We start from the raw sequence: 18546 nt of genomic DNA on the forward strand, positions 1-18546 counted from the left end.
ACCACATCCTTAAAGGGAAATGGTTTGCCTTTCAGTTTTACTCTTTCTCATCATGGTCTGGATGCTAGTCTGCCAGATTCTTCCATACAGGCAATGAGATTACCCTCAGAAATTGCAGAACAATAAGAGAGAGGAAATCTGGATGCTCAGATGTCCTAATTGAGAAGACTGTAGACTGAAAAATAAAGATGCTTGGCCTTTTAATTATAGGTATGTAAATCTTAAATATTTTATCTTATTTAGGCTATTATTATCTGATCTCTATTAAGACAGTCAAACTGACATCTTGTACCCACCTGTAGGACTTGCCAGGAAAAAAAAGTCATGTAGAAAAAAAAGAATAGTCTTCATGAAGTACCTCTTACAGTCCTATGAACAAAGAGTTACTTTATGATGCTTACACATGTACACGCAGTACATGCTTTATGATGGGGAAGAGATATATATACGCTTATGCCAAAACTTTTGCTGAGAATAAATACCGATTACACATGGCAGTCTCTTCTCTTAGGATGAACAGAAAATGGCTGTGGTGATATGACTAATTCAAAAGAAAACTTCAAGTAATAAAAATTGTACAATTTCAAATGTTAAGTATATCCTGTAGAGAGTGAGATTTTCAGTAAAAGAACCTTAATGTGATGAAAAAAAAAAACCCACATTTGGAATGATTTTTAGAAGAATTATCACTGCAACATAAGCCCAAATACAGTCAGGGAGCAATTATTTTATTGTACAAAGCATAACCTCAGGGATATTCTGCTTTTGGGGGGCAAAACACTTTTATTTGAGCACAAAGGCAGAGCTCATAGATCTGTTTTTATTTGTGAGCCTTTCAAGTTTTGGCACAGGCTGGATGGCATAGATATTTGATGCAGCATCAGTAAATCTTCTATTAGTAAAATCTGCAAAGAACTCATATTCTTATCTTAATTAGGCAAAATACATTAATCCTACCACTGACAATACCAAAATACAGTGAATCACTGCACAGAAGCTGATGAAGATCTTTCGTCTCATTCTGCTGCATAATTGAGAATTTTCTTTGACCTATATAAAACTAAGGAGCTTTAGAGTATAAGCTAAGAGTTTTAAGATGTTAGCTTCACTGAAATGCCCAGCTATATTGAATGGAATTTAATATAAAGTTAGAGCATTTTTGGATCCCCAAAGAGGTCATTATCAAAGTAAAAAGAATAGTTTATAGCCAACTTTCATTTATATACTAATTCTGGCACTTGCCCCATTGACAGTGTAATACCTGGAAAAAAAAAAAAACTGTGTTCATTTCAAATGAGAAGAGAAAATAAAATGTGTTATAGTTATGATTTACCTAATATAATCTCAAGTGCCTTTGTACTTAGTAAATCAGTTGATTTTTCAAAACAAATCTGTAAATTCAGTAAGGTGTACAAAATATATCATCACCATTTGGCAGATAAAACTGTCGAGGCTCAGAAATGTTAGGTGATTGCTCTCAGAGCAAATGATTGCTAGAATTTAGATTGGAAGTCAGATCCCTTGAACCTTAGACTTTAAAATATACTCACCTATGCCTCCATGTAATGGAACCCTTGGCATCACCTTAATCCTCATTTGCTAAAATTTGGGGTTACTTTGAAACAGAGTGCATCTAAACCTTCTAAACGCTGCTAGCTCTCTACCCAGTATCCAACATCCTGTTCTTTATTACTAATAGAAACCAGATTCTATTTGAGGTCATGATAAACCCAAGCTAAAAATGTAATTTCAAAACTTCTCTTGAAAATAGTAGTGGCCCTATAACAGAGTGATAAGAGTTATGGCAAATAAGAGGTCAACCAACGTGTACTGAGAAGGACTTACAGGAAAGTTGTTTTCTTCCTTGAAAAGAATCACCTTGCATATGCTCTTCACTCTGGGGTCTTCATTCTTTCTGCCTGGAATACAGATGTAATATACGGTGGTGTGAAACTATCTCTCAATAAGCTACATCAGCTTGTGGTTGTCTGCTTCTGGACTTCATGTCACTGTAGAAAATAAACCTCTTACTGTTTTCCATGACTAGAGTTGGGTCTATTTTGCGTACAGTTCAAGACTCAAGTCTTTTCAATCTCATGGAAATTATATTTCCATAATTCTTTTCATTGTTTTTTCCCTTGTTTCTTTCTGAAAATATTTGTTCAGGAAAACATTAAACAAATAGAAACATCTATTATGTGTCAGGCACTGTCCTATGATGGGGATACAATTTTGAACAAGGCAAGTTTGTTACTGTCATAGAGCTTACTTTCTAGGAGAAGAGATGGACCATAGAGAAGTGAAAAATGACCATGTAATTTCAAGTCATGTTAGGAAGTGTGAAGCTATGTAATAGACAGGTGTACAGTGGCCAAGAATGATGGCAGAGCAAGGTAGATAAAGCAGTCTTATTTGGATGGAATAAAACATCTCTGAGGGAGGAACATAGGAGCAAAGGACTGACTGAAGAAGGGCAATGGAAGAGGAAGTGAAGCCTGAAGAAAGGCAAGCGCGGAGGTTTAGAGTCATGGATAAGCTTGGTACATCTAAAGAATAATAAAAATCACTGTTAGCTAGCAGTAAGGAAGATCATGGTTGAGGGTGAGGTGAGAGATTGTTCTAATCACTTCTTATGCCCTGTCCCACATCCTCCTGGTTGGACTGAAAAATGAATTAGGAAAAGAGAATTATTGAGTCCCAGAGGAGGCGAATTTTGAGCACCTTGTCAGAGAAGTCTTCATGGAGATGACACTGGGGCAGAGACCTCCAGAAAGTAAGACCAGTTGGATACTGAGTAAGTATATTCCAGGAGGAAGGAATACCAAAAACAAAGACCCTGACGCAGATGTTCTCTTGATGAATGCAAATCATGAAGAGGTCAACACGGTGGGAGTGATATAAGGGTTGGAGGGAGTGGAAGGAACAGGAATCACAGAGGCATCAGGGAACCAGAGGCCATCTGAAGGACCAGAGATGAGAACCCACTGGAGAGTTCTGAATGTAAAAGTGACATGAACATAGGTTTTGAAAGGAACATTTTAAATACTGGGCTGAGAATAGACTATAGAGGTCAGGGTAGAAACAGGAAATCAGTAGAAAGTTGTATATTATATTAACTAGGATATAATAATCCATGGATCTATTTACAAAGTCTATCATCTTTACATTTATAAACTTCATGTAATCTTACTCTGATATACGGGATGTTTTCATTTTTATTTCAAAGTAATCAAGTCAAGATATTTCAAAATAACCTGCCAGATATGCTTATTAAATATCAAACTTTTATGTATTTCTATAAAATGAAGTTTTTGAATTCTTTATTCTTTGCTTTTTATTACTTCCTGCTCTTTGTTACATATTATGTCAATTACATCCATTTGGCTAAAAGAAATTTGATAGAAATCAAGATAGTCAACAGTGTTGTTTAATTATAGTGATTTTATGATTGATACTTTGGGTAGGCTATGGAATAATTTTACCTGTCTTTTAAGTGTCTTAAGGATTTCTGTTTATTTTCTAGAACTAGTTTTTTCAAACTATTTTACAGATTTTTTTTAGTAGTATCTAATACAGACAACTTCTTTCAAGGAATCAAAGTTGAAAAATGCTGTTAAAAAATCTGAAGGGAGATAATGTTGCTATCTAAATAATTTTGTGGTGAAAGCAACAAGTATTTGAAAACTTTCCTATTTCTAAGGCCTTCTTGAGAACATTAAGGAGACAAGAGGGTCCTATAAAAGGTAATTTCCCGCTTACATTTCGCTAGCACCACTTTTGTTGCAACATGGAGGAATATTTCTCCGTGCTTGTTTTGGCTCTTAGGAGTCTAGGCTAGGTGCATGTTGGGCTGGGCTTTATGGTATCACATCACTGAGCTTCAGAAAGATAAACCCAAAGAACTAAACTCTCATTTTTTTTGTTTCTCTCTTAGCTTCAACAGCAGATGTCACATGGAAGAAAATAGAGTGTAGAAAGGATCTGCAGGGGAAATCAAAAGATAATACACAGTCAACAAGGTGAGTTTGCTCACTAATGAAGCCATGGCCACAGTAACCTTCCACTGCTCTTAACAAGGTGGAAGAAAGTCTGCTTAACACTTCACCATATAGCTGCTATTTTTCCTCCTCAGCAGGTTCATTCCTTTAGGGCACACAGAAAATAGACTTTCACTCTCAAGTATGCCCTAAACTACTTTTCTGCACAAGGGATGTAGAACTCCATAAGTTTGGGGGAAAATATTATACAAAATCTTTTGAAACAATCTAGGATAAAGATTTTTTTGATCCACAATTTTTAAAATTAAGATGAATTCAAATATTTAATGGAAAGGGGTTACTGTAGTGTTCCTAAGAAATTTCTTATTCTTTTTAATATTCCTAAGGAAGCCTTCATTCATGTATATTCATGATAGAACAGAAGGAAAGATGGCTATCTCTCAATTTCGTGTAATAGTATTGAATTCAACAGTCTTTAAGAGTTGCCAACTCACAGGTCTTCCTGGCAGAAAATATGCCACTGGGGTTATTATATTCATCTTTGCTCCACCAGACTATTAGTGAAACAGCTCATGCATTTGAAGTTCCTGTTCAGCATATTGTAAGTACTCAATAATGAAAATATTTTAAATTAGTAATCCATAGCTATGAAATGAAAAAATAAAAAAATTCTGACAGTGTCTCAGATTTTCCTTATTTTTCCTGACCTTCACAATTTTAAGGAGTATTGGCTAGTATTTTGTAGAATGTTCCCCAGCTTGAGTTTGTCTGATTTTTCCCATCATGATGAGAAAGGACTTTTAAAATTTGGGAAGAATACAACAGATAGGAAATAGTCTTCTTCTCATCACATTATATCAAAGGATATATGATATCAATATGATTTACCACTGGCGATGTCAAGTCCATCACTTGGTTAAAGTAATGATTTCCAAGCTTTTCCACTGTACATTGTTATTTTTCTCTTTCTGTGCTCTAATCTTTGGAAGTGAGTTACTAAATGTATCCCACACTCAAGAAGGCTGTTGGTGGAGGTGGTACCTACATATATTATTTGTGAGTCTACAAGGAAGATTTGTATCTTATCTCCTGGACTAAGCAGTTTAAACTGGGACCTTGACTGGTTTCCTTGTCTCCATGAGAAGAGGCTTAGTTTTCATGATTTCCTACTTTCTTGAGCCCACAGAATCCCAGTATCCCTCCTGAACCTCATAAAGATGCCCTCAGTACGATATTCCTGAGAATGTCTGGAGGCAGATCTGGAGAACCTTCCTTCCAAGCCCTTAGTATACCTGAAATTTTAGACCTTTCACTAAACCATCTGGAGTTTTTTAGAGATAGGTAGATTTTAATTAACTTACAGCTGGTGACTCCTCCCTTTCTCTGAACTCAATGTTCAGTCTATATAACACATTCATTCACCAAACCTACCATTTTTTTAAAAGATCTTATTTATTTACTTGATAGAGAGACACACAGCGAGAGAGGGAACACAAGCAGGGGTAGTAGGAGAGGGAGAAATAGACTTCCTGCCCAACAGGGAGCCTGATGTGGGGCTTGATCCCAGTACCCTGGAATCATGACCTGAGCTGAAGGCAGACGCTTAATGACTGAGACATCCAGGTGCCCCCTACTATTTTTGTGAACACCTACTATATTCATGCCACTGTTCTAGGACTTGAGGATATTTCAGAGACTAATACAACCAAGACTGTTGTCCTTTTATTTAATTAGAGAGGAAGATGATCTAATAAGCAAATAAATAAAAATAAAATAGAAATAAAACCCACAGAACTTATCCTTCGGGCTTAAGCCTTAAAAATGCTTGGCACATTATAGACAGCCAATAAATGTTGAATATTGAGTGTTGAACAGATTAGCTGGTGAACATAAACGCAAGCAAGGACACAAATTTCAATTATAAGAGACAACAACATCAAAATTTTCCTGAAATGATGGGCAGAATTGTCAAGTAGTTGGGAAACTACATGAGCATTCATATTTGTATTTAAAACAAGCATAATTGGACATAATTTATCAGCTAGATTGCCATAAGCACAAGTTGCCAATATCTTTGGATTGCTTCACCATTCTGATTTTTCATAGATTATTTTGATAAAAGGATTATCCAAAACTGCCAGAAATGGGCCAACTGTGCTTCACAGGACACTTGGGGCCCCCACTAGTGAGACGAGAACAAATTTGGAGTAAGCAGCCTAGACCTAGGAAAAACTGATCAAGAAAATGAAGCTAAGGTCAGAAACATGGAAACTAAGGTCAAAAACCTAGATTGGATCCACACTAACGTGCAGTGGTGAAACAAAGGAAGAGGGCCTGATGTGAGGGGGTAGGATATTAAAACAAACAAGAGGGGAAGATGTCAAAGGATGTCTAGTTATCAGTCAGGGATTGGTGAAGCAGGAAATAGAAAGAAGTAGACAAGAGACCACTCTCCCAGTATCATGATTGGGTTTCAAATAAAATCCTAAATGAAAACTAGAGGAAGAACAAACAGAAGGATGAGTTGGGTCTAATGGAATTTTTACAGAGAATGATTGTAGGGGATTCTGCTGCCTGGGCACTCCCAGGTATGGGACACTCCTCGGGCCACCAGCATGTAAACAGCCTTGAAGCACATTGACCATGAGAGTTATGTGCCTCCATGTTTTACTCTCATTGACCTATTAAAGGTTTAATCTAAAGAAGTTCTTCACTACAGGCAATTTGAAGAGGCACAGGCTGACAACCACACTATTAGTCTCCTTTCTCGATTTCCATTTATTTACCCAATATGAAAATTTCAGTATTTGTTATTTAATTTATTCACTCCAGCATTTATTCAGCCAACATCTGTGGACCTATTATGTAAACGAAGACTATGTTATCTGTATAATCCTGTGAATAGAACACTCTAGCATACTACATGCTGTGTTTGTGGAAGAACAGCTATTCACATTTTAGCGAAATGCTGAAGCTATGTATATTGGCCATGTGAGAATTATATCTATGATGGACAGAAGCCAAGGGCCAGACTGAGGCAAAACAATCACACACGCATGTACACACACACACACACACACATGCCCCAAACCTGTGAGGGAAATATGAGGAAGTTTGTTTCGTGTAAGCATTGCGTGTGAATATACCTTTGAATTCCAAACAGATTCTAATGGTGTCTGAAACAGTCTATATTGGCATGGGACAAAGTTATTTGTAAAATAACTTTTTTGGGGGGGGGCCACAAAGTGGGCTTTTATTGGGTGCTTATCTTGGGCAAGATACTATGTTAGAAGTTTCCCAATTGCAGTCTTCCTTAGTTTTAACAACCATCATATCAGATCTAGCTTCAGTTCCTCATCATTAACTAATCTATTTCTTAGAAGATTTAACCATCTTCAAGAAATCCCCACAAGTTACAAAAATGCTTAATTTTGCTATGCCATATTCTGATTCAAGTATGCCTTGAGGTCAGTATCCACAATATAATGATTTCTTCAGCTGATTGGCATTTCACCCTCACTGTTGCTCTCCTCTCTTCTTTGTGTGAGCTGGTATCAAGTGGTAACAAACCCAGTTTGAAGGAAATGAAACAAACATTACTTCTGTTTGAAATGGCTTTGACAAAAATTAAATTAGGACCAAAAATTGGTCCCTTATGTATAGAAACATTAAGATAAGAAGGCCCTTCTTTTCTGTTGTTGTTTTTTTATGTTTTATACCACTTCACATTGGAGCACCCACGCTCTGGAGCACTATGCTCTAACTCCATGACTGTCAAGCTACATTATTATTCCCATTTTCCAGATGAGGAAACAGAAGCTTATGACAAACAGAAAGCATGGTGTTTGCCAGGCTAGCAAACAGAGGCAAGGAACCTGTCTACATCCACAGTTTATGGGTATTGTGCACTGCTACTATGATCATTAGTTGAGTTGGAGATGGACTAGAAACAATCTTTCTTCCCAAAGGCCTCTTCTATGCTGTCTTTGTTTTTTTAAAACAAGAGAAGAGAGGTACTTTATGAGAAATTTGTCAAAAGGAGCAGAACACTCCCAATGTAGAAATTGATTAAAGAAGACCTATGGGAAAATTCAGAATGAAAAGGAAGGCCATAGAACCTTTAAAAATAGAGGCACTTCCTTGTCGTGAGGAAATTAAAGGTCTTATCTAGAAATGCCATGTATGATAAACTGAACCACACTCAGATCATTCACCTTGGGAGAATGAGTCGAGCAATGTGTTAACGTTAAGCTGTCACTTTCAAAAACTGTGAGACCGACCTAAGTCTTCACCTCTAGCAATCAGAATTGAGAAGTTAAAAAATTAAATGAAATAGCTGGATGTTGCTTTTAGTGGAATTGATGCCTTTAATTTTTAAATCACTGCTGCTGGAAGAATATACAGAAAAAAAAATCACTGTTTTTTATTGACTTGAATTAGATCTCAAAGCAGTTCTGACAGGTTATAACTTACTTAAGAAAACGTAAATGCTTATATGTACTTAAATGAAAATGCTGTTAAGGAATCTGGACTGGATCCTTTAGGTTAAAGTTGGTGTAAGGGCATCATTTAGAATTTAACCAGAGCAACTTTCCCAAGAGTATATTTTATTTCATTCTGATGTGTCTCTACGTTATCTGATACTTGTCTCTACATTATAACTTTTATGTTGCAAGGCCCTACTCCTTTGCAGAGCCCTAGACTGTTAGCTTTTCAAGAGTGGGAACTGGGTCTTGTCCACTTTTATATCAGCACATGATATGGTGCAAGCCACACTGTGAAGTCTTAATGTTAGAATGAGTGATTGGGGGTTTGCCATTATCATGGAACCTGGACTGAAAGGGCAGAAATTGGAAGAGAAGGAATGACTGGGATTATTACTGTTGAGGAGGGGAACAGAATTAAAATTGTTTGGTAATTAGTTAAAAAAGTAAAGACAGAGGGCGCCTGGGTGTCTCAGTGGGTTAAAGCCTCTGCCTTCGCCTCAGGTCATGATCCCAGGGTCCTGGGATCGAGCCCCACATCGGGCTCTTTGCTCTACAGGGAGCCTGCTTCCTCCTCTCTCTCTCTCTCTCTGCCTGCTTCTCTGCCTACTTGTGATCTCTGTCAAATAAATAAATAAAATCTTAAAAAAAAAAAAAAAAGCAAAGATAGGAGAGGGAGAGATTGATGTTTATGCCTATGTTTCTTTCTAGGTGACTGTGAGTAGAGATGTAATTAATCAGTATCAGGAATGCAAAGAAAGAAGCAAGTTTGGAGAATAGAGATAATGACTTTTAACACTAATGGTTTTATGTCTTAGTTCTAGAACTATGCTAGTATCTCAGTCTGAGTAGAAGTTCTGCTTCGCCACACACTACAGCATATCACCAACAGGACTTAAGTAGGTTTTGCATTAACTTTTTATCCTACCTCTTTTCAAAGTCATTCTTTCATAATTAACTAAGTAGTACGTTATTCTTTCAGGATGAGTTATTTTCCTTGCCAAATATATTTTCCTGGAACAAGTCCTTCCGAGTTATTTATGTAAAATGTGTTTAGCTTCGTTGCCATGACTGAAAATAACTTGTTTTTAACCTTCTTAGCAATTTCTCTGAGAAAATGTGCAGCCAAATTCCAGAGAGCACACCAGTCAATTACCTTTGGTGGGTCTTGATTTAGTGACTAAGGTGCTGTGAAGAAGTCATCACTGCTCTCTTCTATCCTTTCCCTAGAGTTGTGGTACAGAGGAGAGGGCAGAAATATGGCAGGGAGACACAACTATGTTTAAACCCCAACCTTGTCTCATTTACTTAATCTCCATGAGCTTCAATTTCTTTATCTGTAATAATACCTTTAATATAAAATACTCATCATGCTGTATAAAGACGAAATGAAATAATGAAGAGGAATTTTCAAATACAGATGTCCAATTACATGCCCGTTCAGTTGCTGCTTATGCCTGTGTTCAAAGATTTTTTTTCTTATACAAATAAGATGTAAAGTTCAAGACTAACTGTAAAAAGCAAACAGAGAGCCACTAAAATAAAGTGATGGAGAACCTTATGATATTATTTTTAATGTGGAGATAACACTAAGTTTGTAGATTATGGAATATATTATATATATTACATATATATACATATATACATTGAATTCTATGGAATTCAAAAATATTTTGACAAACTTAAATAGTGATTTGGAAATAATTTAATAGGGTAAGAAGTAGAGCTGACAGGTGTCATAAGAGGCCTAGGGACTTTTAGTTGACTCTTCAGATCACTGAATAACAATATGGCTGCTTAAAAAAGGAATTCAACTCTAATCTGCATCAGTAGAGGTGAAGGGCCCAGAGCAAAAGAGGTAACAGTCCGCCACTGTATTTGTCAGTCATCAGAGATCATCCATGTAGAAGAGAAGGAGAATATGTGCAAAGACTGGTTTGGTAATGAAATATCATAGAAAGGGTAGTCAATAATTACAGACCCTTAAGACAAATATTAATTTTATCTTCAGTAAAATTTTATCTTTACTCTCCTGTTCCAGTTACCTATTGTAGCATAACAAGCCACCCCAAACTTAGTTTGCTCAGACAACAAACATTTAATTATGCTCATGGATTCTGTAGGTCAGGATTTAGAAAAAGCACAGCAGGAATGCCCTTCTCTTCTCTATAATGTCAGCTGAAATGGTGTCTTAGTTTTTGTCCACACTGTCGCAGCAAAATGCCACAGACTGGGTGACTTATCAACAACAGAAGTTCGTTTCTCACAGTTCTGGAGAAAGGAAGTCTGAAATCAGGGTGACTGGTTGGGTTCTAGTGAGAACCATCTTTTGGGTTGTGGATGTCTGACTACACATTGCATCTTCCATGGCCGAAAACAGAACCAGCTCTCTGGCCTCTTATGAGGATACACTAATCCCATTTGTGAGGGATCCACTCCCATGACTGAATTACCCCTCAAAGATGACTAGACATGGCTTTGCATGCCTCACATGCTTGACTATTAGAATACAAGCCAGATGAGTCACTACCAAGAACATTTATCTATTTAAGTCTGGAGTCTAGACTAGGATGGCAGAAAGACAGGCTCAGCTGTGCTGTCAAACATGGCAGCTATGGGCCTCTCCAGCTTAGAGACCTGAGGACAGCCTAACTTCTGTCATGGCAGCTCTGAGTTCCAACAGTAAATGCTCCGATGAACAGGGCAGAAGCTTCATAGAGTTTTATGATCAGCATTGGAAGTCACAGAGGATCACTTCTGCATAATCAGTTGTTTGAAGCTGTCCAAGTCTATTCAAGGGAGGAGATAGAGTTCTCACCGAGCTTAAAACAATTACATGCCCTTTCCAACTCAAAACACTATTACTTTATCTCTCATATTTAGGTAAAAGGAAGGCAGATTATGGCTCAAAGTGGAAAAGAGCTTATCTTACGTACAGAAGAGTTGAAGAGGGAGATGGAATTTAAGAGTATATGAGGACAAAGATCTCATTACTCTGTGAATCTCAGAAGAGTTGAAAAACTTGGAATTTGAATTACCATGATCACTTGGAGACAGCATTTAAGACAGAAAAATCACATGAAATTATCTTGAAAGTAATTTTCAAAGCATGGATGAGAGGCCAAGTGAAAATAGTTCAGTATTCATAAGTGGTTCATCATCAGGGGGTGGAAAGTGACAAAACAAGGGCATATGTGATATCCAAATTACATATATTCTAGGCTATGGCCTACGTCCAAGAGGGGATGCATGGCAGGTCACTGTATGTAATTATGTTTGAAGATTTCTGAGCAATCATCATTTCTGATATTGAATGATGCCGGCTCATTAATAAGGAAGGGAAAGTGAAATTAGAAGATCATTCTCTTGTCTTTCATAGAAAGAGGATAGAGAGGCTAAGCTAACTGATAAAAGGCAATCAGAGCATCTTTTACTTGCAGCTAAGAATTCATGGATCCAGTTATTAAAAACAAGATCATATCCAAGACAGAAAAGAGAGTGCTAAGGGTTACAAGTGAGAAGCAAACAACTGGCCCAAATGAGTTGTCAGTTAAATGAAGATTTGAGCTATAATTCTAGAGTTGACATACAAGATCAAGGGTCAAAAAAATCTAGAAACAATAAAGCAAAACTACTAGATAGCTAAAAACTGAACAGTTAAAATAAATGCATACCCAAGGATGGGCTTTTAGATATTCTGTCATGTATTCAGGCAGGTCCAGGAGCTTAGGTGACCAGTAGAGCCCATGGAAATAGGATCTGAGGGGGGTGAGATGAAGAAGAAGTCTCATGTCTTTATCTACTTTTATCCATCCTTTATGCACCTGTTCAGCATGGCTAGCTCAACCTATTGGCCATGTATGAGAGAATGTAGAAAGGAGGCAGACAAATAACACTATTGCCAAACCCATATTATGTTCCATGAATTCATAGTCAAGTATCAGACCAAGGCAATTATGAATAAGCTGGTTTCCAGAGCAGATACTTGTGAGAAGGGCAGCTGCTAACATTTCAGTCTGGCTTTAAATGTGGATCTGGAACAGGGCAGTGAAGAGAAGTGAGGTTGTCTGTAGGCATAGGGGACTTTTGGGCTGAGATGGAGCAGATAAAGGCTTAAAGAGGTGATAGGACACTTAATACTAAGGAACATATTCTTTACCTCTCTGACGTGTACTAGGGAATTCTGCAGAAAACTTACAAGTTATCACATGGAATTGTTATGGAAAAAAAAAGTTTGCATTTTTGAAATACACAGAAAATGCATATTTTTTTAAAAGCCCCAAATAAATATTAGTTGAATAAAATAGCTTTCCGAAGTTGTTTCCTGTTTTCTCCCTGAGCATTTTCATCTTTTTAAGGCCATGTGTCCTTCATTACACGGGCTACTTGCATCTGGCTTTTGTATTCTGGTTGCTATATTTAGATATTTTAATTGACTCCTTTCACAGGTCAAGGTGTGTGACTCAATCACTACTCCCAAATAGCACCTTGTTCATTGTAATTTGCTCTTCAGGGTTTAGTGACTCTGCTTGGTTGGCCATGTTTGCCTGAAACAGACAAGACTACACTTCCCAAATATGAACTGTTAAAGAAGAAAAGCAAATAATGTTAATTAATAATGTCTGTTTGCAAGAGTCTGGAGATTAGTGAACAAATAGAATCCAAGCATAATTCAAGTAATAACTAGTAATTTATGAGTTTAATTCCAATAAAATTGGCAATATTCTAACTGTGGCTTTGCAAAACATTTTCTTATCCCACCCTCTGAGTTTTTTTTTTTAATTTGTTTTTGTTTTAGTTATGAAAATACCTTCATTTAAGAAGAGTTTTAATTTTCGAAAAGAGGTTAATAAAACTGTTAGTCTGAGTCAATTAATTTAAATTGATTTTTATTTTACCCTTTGCTAAAACTAGATTCTTTGAATGAAAAGCAAATCTATGGACATTGATGCCTCACAAAAGAGCATTCTCAACTGTCACAGGTAGGCTAACAAAGTCTAAATTACATAAAAATGTTTTTTTAGTTTGCATAAGTACAGATTAATTGAGAACAACTTAGAAAATAGAGATAAGCATATAAAAGCAAATAAAAATTACCTGTAATTGTTTTCTGTATATTATGAATTTTATTTTCTTCCCTTCAGTTACATATACACATGTACATATCACGTACATACATATATATAACATACGTGAGATTGTGTATCATTTTAAACATAATTTAAATTAATTTAATAAATCATGTAATAGCACATGCATAAGCCTTCTTGTAATTGATCTCTTAGTATATTTTCAATTTACATGGGCCATATCTCCTGTTTGGTACTTTAGATACATCCCTAAAAATAAACTTGTAATTAAAATATATTAAGTCCACGTGTTTCAAGAATTCTCTCCTCTAGTTTCCTATTGAAATAGTCAGGGGTGTTTATAATGGAGAAAAACCTATATTATCACAGAAACTGGTGATAGTTTCCATCTTTGTGCCAGAAAACATAAGGGCATTCTATAAAATTCAGGAGAATGTTCTAAAAGAGAAAAATTTCAACCAGGAGAAAAAAATTCAACCATTAACAACAAACTCTAGCAGGGAATCCAGAGAGGTGTCCATCCAATGGCTTGAGGCCCAGGTTTGAAGATGACAAATAACACTTCCTCTCAGCCCACTAGTGAGAACTGAGGCGCATGGCTACACCTAGTTGCAGGGAAAGTTGGGAAATAGATTTTTGAGCCACTCAGAGCAGTCCTGTGTTCAGCCACAACTCTATTACTATGGAGGAGGGGAGACTAGATTTAGCAATCAATCAAAAGTGCCACCGTACTCTATAATTATTATTCACTGCAGAAAAAGTCATTTTAATGACTACACTTTTGTTCCCTATAATTTAAATCCCCCCTTTCTCTATATCAAATCAAGTGTCTATAAAAGGCAACTCTACAAGACTTTCTAGCTATTACAGAATAAACATACAAAGTACACGGACTATGGATTGGGCTAGCAACTTCTGATTATACTGTAGAATTAGTGTTAATATTGACCAACACAGAGCCTCCAGTTTTGACCTGAGTCATAGAGAGAACCAAATAGTTCTATGACAGCTGTGAGAGAATCCTTACTAGCCTTGGGGCTGGGTTTGTGAAAACCAAATTGAAACAATGTTTTCCTTTTAAATTATACATGTATGTAACATACATTAAATTATAAACATTTATATGGAAAATTTAGTATGTTAAATTGTAAATATAAATATATAAAATGTATTAAACGTACATGTAACATACATGAAATCATTTAATTACATAATTTATACATAATTTAATAAATAATTACATACATAATTTTATAAAAGAATGATCTCTAGGAGATACATAGATATGTGTAGATATCCTAGAGATCTTTTTTTCCCTATGTAGTTCCTTTTTAATTCATCCTGATATTGTTAGATGGGTGAAATAGTTTCTTGATTTTTTTTTCTGAAAATACTGACTAGAAGTTTTAGAAGTTTTCTTCTGTCCTCTGAATTTTCTTACATACTCAAGAATCTACTTTTAATTTCCTCATCTTGTTGTGGGTTCTTTTCCTTTTTCATGCTCTTAGCTTTTCTCAAATGTCTAATTACTTCTATTTTTCTTATTGTTTCTTACTGTTTTTCCATTTGCATCTAAGAGTGAGAGGTTAGACAAGTGACCAAGGTAGTACCTTAGAAAGACTTGATGCCTGAAGGTCTTCGCTTCAGTGTGAATTGTGGAGATTAAAACATTCTACTTGGTCTTCCTAAAGACCAGTAGGACTGGTGGTTTTCCTCTTTGGTGTGAAAACAAACCCTACCCCATTTACTCCATTTTTAGAGCAGAAACTTCTAATTTTTACTTTGGAGAAAATGTCTGGTTATGGGCCACTGAGTGCATGCTGATGGGAGGGAAGTGAGGGATTGCTTATACTATATGCAAACTTTTTATTATGTCCACAGTGAGGTCCATTTTTATTCCAAATCTCTTTCCTACCAACCTTTCTTTGTTCTGGGCTTCTTATTCTAACCATTTCAATCTCTCATCCATGCCCATCAAGTCCAAGCATATGAACATCCTTCATGTTTTTATACAGTGCTTCACCAGTGTCTCCAATCTGCTGTCCTTCTTTCAAAAATGTATTTAATATTGTTGATTATGAGATTTAGGCCTTTTATTTCTTTCATATAATTTTAAGGTACTCTAGGAGGGTGAAATGATTAATTCATGGACCAAGTCTACCATCTTGAATCAGCTGAATATTTGTATACACCTAGAGTATTATTATACATACCATTTTGAAATGTTCCCTTTTGCTTAAATAGGTATTAAAAAGATGCTTTATTCATGAAATACCTTCCTGTAACAGTATTTTAATAGTTACATGAAACAACATTTAATGGATGCATGCAAATTAATGCACTTATTTCCTCATTTTCCCCATTTTTAAATAGCAACCAATATATTCCCTTGTACTTAAGTCTTTATCCCTGTCAATGATTATGTTCAGGATAAATGCCTGGGATTCAATAACGTACTGAATAAAAATGCAGATTCAAATACTGATTAGCTGACAATGGGCATATCTAAAGTTGTGAAAGTTTATATTTCTTTTTTTAAGGATTTATTTATTTATTTATTTTAGGGTGAGGGTTGGGTAGAGGGAGAAACAGTCTTCAGCAAACTCCCTGTTGAGTGCAGAGTCTGACGCAGGGTTCCATACCACAACCCCAAGACCATCACCTGAGTGAAACCAAGAGTCAGACACTCAATGGACTATACCACCCAGGCACTCTGACAATTTATATTTCTATCACAAGTGAAAAAGAATACCCATTCTCTGGGTTTTATTATTTCCAAGTGGACCAATAGATAGTAATTAAATGGAGTTTATCATTGTTTAATTTGCATATCTTTGGTGACTGCACAGATTCAAGATAACTATATTTTTTTTAATCAGTTGTCACTTTTGTCGAACGTGAATTATCTGTCCACAGTCTTTGCCCAAATTTCTATTGACTTTTTGTCATATTTCTCATTGATTTCAAACACAGGGAAGATGTAAAGCTTTATCTTTGATTTTTAAAATATTTTCCCAAGTTTATTTTTAATATTCTTGTTGGTTTTGTTGATTTATTGATCAAAAGTTATGTTATAGAGAAACAAAATCTATCATCTTGTTCCTATATTTTATCTCCAGTAGTATCATGTTTTAAAGTGTGTCTATCTCTAAATTACATAGTCACTTTTACCTTTACAGTATTTTTTATTTATCAATATTCTAGTACCTACTCAATCTACAATCTAACTTGGTAGACATATGAACAAGGATTTACCTTAATTTTTTGTGCCATATTTTTAGCCAAATTGTCACCAAACTATTTGTGAAATAACACAGATTTTACATATTGATTTCAAATGCCAAACATATTATAAACATAAATATGGGGGGAGTTGGCACTTATTCTTTTCTATTCCATTTCAGTTGTATCTTATGTGTGTGTGCATTATCTTTCCTCACCCTAGAATGAGGCAACACGTGGTTATGCTCAATTTTTTAAAAACAGGTATAGGAAATGAGGGAATCCTTGGTGTGGATCACTTTCTAGCTCTGTGGCAACTGGCTACTTTTCTCAGCTATCCAGCAAGTGAATGTGCACAATACCCATCCAAAATTTCAGGATCTAAAAGGCTTCCCATCTTTCATCCTAACTTACTGATTTTCTCCTACTTGGAGCACATGGATTTTAGGAAAACTAAAACTAAATAATTTTCATGCATGCCCAAGTTTGAGATTCATTGATTTATATCATATCCTTGTAAGTATGAAATTTTCAATAAACCTTCTTATTGGACCAAAAATAAAATACACGAAAAATCATCATGGCAACCACACATGACAAAATAATTATATGTAACACATTCATTCTTAATATCCTTATGAACCACATGGTTATGTTAGCAATGTTTACCAGGATAAAACAGTGATTGGCAATGGTCAAACTGGAATCATAGACCAAGCTACACCTCATTGCTTTGTATGAATAAGGACTACGATATTTTATTTCTAACTATATCTCAAAGATAGGCCAAAAGTTTTGAAATTTTTTAATGTTACTCTCCCTTCAATCTTTTTTTTTTTGAAAGAGATGTGTTTCATTAAATTGTTTTGACCATGAGTCAGAAAATATCCCCTGGCCTACACCACCAAGTAGTTATCCACATATGGAGAGAGTTGAGATGACTCTGATCTCCAACGCTTTGCTTAGGAACCACCTTCCCAGAAATTTAATGTGTGAATTCTACGGTTTCAATTTTCTTGCATTATAGGTATCAGCTCAAACTGGCAACTGCAGTCTTTGAGGTCAGCAGACAGTATTAATAGGCATGCCGTTAGTATTGCAGCTGTGTTAATGTGAAGTTTGAACCCACTGGTTTAAAAAAAAAAAAAGGCAAAATGTATGTGAAACTTTCTGTAACTCCTCACAGTGTGAAGTTTTACTCAGATTTTCAGAACTGACTTCATCCTCTACCCCACTCTCATTCCCACTGGGTTTTTATTATTATTATTATTATTATTATTATTATTATTCATGTTTTAAAAATTGCAGGAATCTATTGTTAAACATTTATAAGAATTTCTTTTACTTTTTTAAGACATTCAAGTAGTGGTGCCTTTTGAAATATCATCAGATACAGAGTTCCCTTTGGGAAACCATTAAGTCAAAAAATTTACTTTCTTTTCCCTAAGGTAATACAGTGGTTTATCATTCACTTTCTAAATTCCTTAATTTGGTTCCCAAGAAGTAACCATTTTATGTGCATTGTCAAATATCTGATGAGAATCTACTTATTCTAAAGCTGTTAGAATAGTTCTCAAAATTCCTAAAGGGCTTAAGTTTTGAAGGCCTTCTTAAGTGACTTCTTCAAAACTTGTGTTTCTCCTTGGAATACAGGGAGAGCAACTGTGAATGGAATGGGCTTGAGTTTTTATGGTTACAGATTAGTTTTAAACCTTAAATCCATCTCAATTTAGTTTTTAAAAATACTAGGGA

This window comes from Lontra canadensis, unplaced genomic scaffold (genome assembly GCF_010015895.1).
Source record: "Lontra canadensis isolate GAN:19392208 unplaced genomic scaffold, GSC_riverotter_1.0 scaffold71, whole genome shotgun sequence".
In the NCBI taxonomy this organism is placed as follows: domain Eukaryota; kingdom Metazoa; phylum Chordata; class Mammalia; order Carnivora; family Mustelidae; genus Lontra; species Lontra canadensis.